The following is a 6,223-nucleotide window of genomic DNA, read 5'->3' on the forward strand; positions in this document are numbered from 1 at the left end:
TTATGAGAAATCAAGATGCTGTTAAACAGATCCAAACAAATGAAAGAATAGAAGGCAATGTGAAATATCTCATGGGAAAAACCACTGACCTGGAAAATAGATCCAGGAGAGATAATTTAAAAATTATTGGACTACCTGAAAGCCATGACCAAAGTAAGAACCTAGGAAGCATCCTCCAGGAAGTTCTCAAAGAAAACTGCCCTGATGTTTTAGAACCAGAGGGCAAAATAGAAGTTGAAAGAATCCACTGATCACCTCCTGAAAAAGATCCCAAAAAGAAAACTCCTAGGAATATTATAGCCAGGTTCCAGAACTCCCAGATTAAGGAGAGAATATTACAAGCAGCCAGGAAGAAACAATTTGAATATTGTGGAAACACAATCAGGATAACCCAGGATCTGGCAGCTTCTACACTGAGGGATCGAAGGGCTTGGAATGTGATATTCCGGAGGTCAAGGGATCTGGGATTAAAACCAAGAGTCACCTACCCAGCAAAACTGAGTATCATGTTTCAGGGGAAAATATGCTCATTCAGTGGAATACAGGACTTTCAAGCATTCTTGCTGAAAAAACCAGAGTTGAATAGAAAATTTGACATTCAGATACAAGAAGCAAGAGAAGCATGAGAAGGTAAACAGGGAAAAGAAATCAAAAAGAACTTATCAAAGTTGAACTATTAACATTCCTACATGGAAAAACAATAATTGTAACTTATGAAACTTTTCTCAGTAGTTGAAGGGATTAGAAATATATGTATATATATATGTATGTATATATGTCTTTATATGAGGGTATGCGGGCATATGAATACATATGTGAATGTGTGTATATACGTTTACAGGTATACATAGATAGAGAGCACGGGACCAATTTGACAGGAAGGGATGATATTTAAAAGGTGAAATTAAGAGGTGAGAGGAATATAATGAGAGGAGATGGGGAGACAGATTGGGGCAAACTATCTCATACAGAAGAGGCAAGGGAAAATGGTTACAATGGAGGGGAAGAATAGGAAGGCAAAAGGGATATTGGATCTGGCTTGAGGAGGGAGGGAAATGCACACTAAATAGGGGATCTCATCCTCTAGGAGAATGGGGGGGAAGGGGATGAGAGGGGGGATGATGGAAGGGAGGGCAGGCTGGAGGGGAGGGAAGTTGGAAGCACCCACTTTTGAAAAGGGACAGGATCAAAGTAGAGAATAGAACAAGTGGGAGGTGGGATAGGAGGGAGGGAAATATAGTCAGTCTTTTACAATATATCTGCTATGTTATTGTTTTGCATTAGCCGCACATGTACAACCTATACTGAACTGCTTGTCTCCCCAGTGGGGGTGGGCGGCAGGGGGGGAAAGGAATGAATCTGGAATTGAAAGTTTTAAAATCAAATATTCAAATATATATATATATATATATATATATATATATGTGTGTGTGTGTGCGTGTGTATACTATTATTAATACCATCTTACATGTAATTAAGAAATAAGATATACAGGCACTGAGGCATAGAGATCCACTAGAAAAGTCGAAACAGGTATGGGAGAAAATATGGGAGAGAGCAGATTGATGGTGGGGATATCCTGTGGGACTGCTGTTTTGGGGGGATGGGTGGGGGAAAAACGGGGAGAAAATTTGTAACTCAAAATCTGGTGGAAACGAATGATGTAAATCAGAAGTTACTAAAGCATTTTTAAAAATCTAAAAAAAACAATAAAATAAAATACTCATATATATATATATATATACACACTATTATTAATACTATTTTACATGTACTTGGGAAATAAGATATACAGGCACTGGGGCATAGAGATCCACTGGAAAAGTCAAAAGGGGTATGGGAGAAAATATGAGAGAGAGCAGATTGGAGGAGGGGATATCCTGTGGGACTGCTATTTTGGGGCGGTGGGTAGGGGAAAAACGGAGAGAAAATTTGTAACTCAAAATCTGGTAGAAAGGAATGATGTAAATCAGAAGTTAATAAAGCATTTGGAAAGGAAAAAGAAAAATGTCTGTTCATATCCTTTGACCATTTATCAATTAGGGAATGACTCATATCATTATATATTTGACAAAGTTCTTTATATATTTTAGATATGGGGTCTTTATCTCATAAATTGCCTATAAAATTTTCCTCTCAATTTTCTGCTTTCCTGCTGATCTTGGCTACATTTGTTTTATTTGTACAAAAGCTTTTTAATTAAATGTAATCAAAATGATCCATTTTATACCTAAGTTTGCTCCCTGTCTCTTTTTTATTCATAAATTGTTCACTTATCCATAAGTCTCATAAATAACATGTTCTGTGTTCATCTAATTTTCTTGTAAAATCTCTCTTTATATCTAAGTCATGTACCCATCTTGACTTTATCTTAGTAAATGGTATACAATATTGGTCTATGCCCAGTTTCTGCCATACTGCTTTCCTATTTTCCCAACAATTTTCACCAAATAATAAATTCTTATCCCCAAATCTTAGGTCTTTACACTTGTCAAATACAAGGTTATTGTGTTTATTTGCTGCTGTAAATTGTATGTCTACTTTATTGCATCAATCTACCTTTCTATTTCTTAGCCAGTGCCAGATAGCTTTAATAATAATATTATTTATATTATAATATAGTTTAATATCTGGTACTTCAAATTATTCTTATTATATTATTTCTGCAAATACCCTTTTCTACAAAGCTAATTAATTCTGACCAGGTAATTTATAATCAGTGGGGAGCACATCAGATAGAAGGCTTCCGATCAATAATACCAGACATCCCACAAGCCCTCAGGGTTACCCTAAAACCCAGAGTGGAGAAACTGCCACTCTCTGGAGACACATCCTGTCAGTGGAAGGAGAGATTGAAAAACTAAGCCCAGAGGGGGTGATACACTATGAACCTACAATCTCAAGTTAGAGAAAAAAGTGGGACATGGATATAGGCAGGGGTATACTGGAGCCCACTCAAAACAGCTCATGAGAGCTAGCCATTACATTTTTAGTGTCAGCATTTTTACCTCAGAAATTAGTCAATGCTACAAGTCAGGGTTTGATTTATTGTTTTGTTGATGGTTTAAACTTTAAAAAGTGATGGAGTTCATAATCCAAATGAAAAGTGTATCTTGAATATTTCTTTTTTCCAGAGTGCTGGTTGTTAACATCATAGTATATGTCACAGTTTGCAGCAAACCCAAACCCAAAAGAATATGTGGCCTGGAGTAAGAATATCAGGGTAGTCTTTTACATCCCTGCTTTTATCTGGACTCTGATTTCTTCACTCTCATACCAGTGTACCCAACTTAAATAGTTTTCAATGCTAAGAACCTGAGCTTTGTGGATTATGAACCTGAATGATGAGAAGGAGGATTCCTTGTGAAATCAGAGCCTGCTGACAGATGAGCAACATAGTGTCCTATGCCATTCTCCACCGATTTAGGCGCATCATTATCCGTTGTGTTCACAAATGTTTGCAAATGGTAGCATTCTAGGCAAGGAAAGCATTCCAATTTTCAAATAGCTGCTGTCCTCTCAGGTGACACAGAGCTGAATAACAGTAAAGTTGCTGCCCAATGGAGCAGTCTTCTGGTCTTTCGGTTTTGTTTTCTTGTGTTAGAAAATACCTCAAATTCAGTGTCTTTGAATGATTAAGCCAATGAGGGTGAAACTCAAAAGGAACTCTTCTGTAATGAGAATGAAAGGCATTATTAGAAAGGAAGCAAAAATGAAAATGAACCGTTACTTTTCAATGGTGACTTGGAGCCTAGATTTTTAAAATGTGAGTTTTCCTTGACTCCCTTTTTGTGTTTGTCCTTTGTTCTCAAAGATGACCACAACATCAGTGAGATGATGACATGACTTGTAGTTGACTTTGGTTTGAGAGAGGGAGGGCTGTGCAAGGTCATCAGCCTCACTTTCTCCTCCAGAGTCTTCTGGGTCCAGAGGCCAGATATTCATCAGGACGACTGGAGATGGCCCAGGATGCAATGGGAGACCCAGGCCCTTTTAGGCTAAGGCCTTTTCAGGTTCTCACTCAGAGTGAGGTAACTCCCATTCAGTGAATAGGCCTCTTTAAGATGTGATTGAAGGATGGCCCCTTTAATTAAAAAAAAAAAAAAGCGCAAACTGGGAGGGGAAGACCCTCAGAGTTGCTGGTCAAAAGGTTGGTATTTACATTCACTCTGAGCTAGGAGGGCCCCAAAAATAGCCATTAAAAGAAAGGGAGGGAGGGAGGAAAGGAGGAAGGGAGGAAGAAAAGAAGGAAAAAATCTAGCCACCTGACTTCCTGTAAAGGAACATCTGTAAAGGTCCTGATAGAGGTTATCAGCAGACCCTCCCAGGATAATCTCAGCACCACGGAGGATACATTTTCCCCTTTAGTGACTTCTAATTAGCTTATGCCAACACCAGTGTGCAAATAAGAAGAGAGAGATGCTGTCTCTAAAAAAATTAAAGGACAACACATTTGGAAAGTATGCCACAGAACACACCTCCCAGATTTCACCAAGCAATTAACCCTGTGTGCAGCACCCTTCACCTTTAAGACAGTGTGCAAAGCTGCTCACTTCAAACCAACACAATAAGACTTTTGCTCACATCTTGGACAGAAAGTAAAGGCTGAGACCCTGCTGCATAAACTGCTTCCTGGCAAAGGAAGAAGGGGTAAGAGGAAACCACAGTCTAACTTTGTTTTAAGACTATGTATGTTGTGGTTTGGTCAAATGTGCCTTTAAAACATTAAAACAAGGGAAGAATACCCTTTAGGAACTGCAAATGGGTCTGCTGGAGGCTCGAAGCAGGTTGCACAATGCTGTGAATGCTAGGCGAGGTAAAGAATAATCTGTAGCTGGCCTGTGTCAAATAACTTTTAAATCTAAGACCCACAGAGGAGCTGGGAAGGAGGGACTGACTGAAATGGGAGCCAGCCCAGCTGCCAAAATAGGAGGTATTTTTCTGAGTATAATATACAGGGTTATTCACATGTCTTCAGGATGTGTAAAGGTGCTGTGAGTTACTTTTTTGGCCTGTTCTAGCCAGGGAAAGAAAGTAGAAATGGAGTGAAGGGGAAAAATAAGGCAGGAGCAGAGATGAGCAGTCTGGGCATGGAGGAGCTAGATAGGTTAGGGAAGTTGTGATAAACATCCTTTCTCTAGAAATGGGTGGCAGGCTCCCTGTCAAGCCTACAACAGCAGCGTGGGACTGACATGGCTCCCTGCACATAGACCAGGCAAGCATTTCCCAGTGTTCTGGAGAACCCAGAAGTTCCAATGTGAATAGAATACAGTGGAGTCATGTGAAGGGAGTATATACATGAAAAATTGGTATTCTGCAGTTTTTCCTTTAAAATATTAAGCATTAAATTATGCATCAACATTTTCACTATATGTTATAATTTTTCTATATTGAAAATAGGCTTCATTTCTTCTAGAGTTCTACAAAGTATCCTCTTCTTTCTTTTTAAACCCATCCAGACCTATGATTTGATTAGGGCAGGGCACTGGAGGTGAAGAAATTCCCTCTAGGAAACCAGATCTATAACTTCTGCAGGTTATTGTCTTAGAGAACTACGCAGGGCACTAGAAGTTTAAGTGACTTAACCAGGGTCACACAGCCAATGATGGAGGCAGGGCTTGAACCCAGACCTTCTTGTGTCTAAGGCTAGATATCTGTTCACTAGGCAGCACTGCCTCTCATCATCATCATCCTTTATTCTGTTAGCCTTACAACATTATTTATGGACTCTATTGACACATCTGATTTAAGTTATACTGAGGATTTAATTTTTTTCATGTCACTATAATTTCTCAATCACAATAGAACCCTCTTTTATGACAAAGGACCCTTAAAATAAAACAAACCAACCTATCTGTCAATAAATTTCAAAGTCCTATCTCAGTGCCCATCCTTGAGCACCCTTTCTCTCAGGAACTCAGTTACTGAGGGTCAAATATGCAACTAACACCATTGCTGCTCTGATCTCTTGGCTTAAGAGTAATATACAAGCCAACTATAAATTCATACATAGATAGTCAGAAATTGAAACATTGTGACAACCAGATGCTACACAGAGCACAATACAGAGGGAAATGAGAAGGCACATCAGGCCTCTGCAACTAAGCTGCTGTCCCCTTCACATCATACCTGGCCATTTGTTCCCACAATCTCTGATGTACTCCAGTCTATACTCACTCTCTCTCTCTCTCTCTCTCTCTCTCTCTCTCTCTCTCTCTCTCTC

At 39.2% G+C, this 6,223-nt stretch overlaps 1 long non-coding RNA gene across 1 annotated transcript in view; it reads right to left on the reverse strand.

The window, feature by feature from the left end:
- Nucleotides 1–1,804: 1,804 nt before the first annotated feature.
- The window catches only part of LOC138144365 (uncharacterized), a 62,807-nt gene continuing 58,388 nt past the window's right edge, over nucleotides 1,805–6,223 (reverse strand). Inside the window, exon 3 of the long non-coding RNA XR_011163925.1 lies at nucleotides 1,805–3,671. This is a non-coding gene — a long non-coding RNA (uncharacterized lncRNA). The remainder of the gene's footprint in view (nucleotides 3,672–6,223) is intronic.

The sequence above is a fragment of the Petaurus breviceps genome, unplaced genomic scaffold (assembly GCF_028583685.1).
Source record: "Petaurus breviceps papuanus isolate PSGF00001 unplaced genomic scaffold, PetGlider_PUasm1.0 90700, whole genome shotgun sequence".
In the NCBI taxonomy this organism is placed as follows: domain Eukaryota; kingdom Metazoa; phylum Chordata; class Mammalia; order Diprotodontia; family Petauridae; genus Petaurus; species Petaurus breviceps.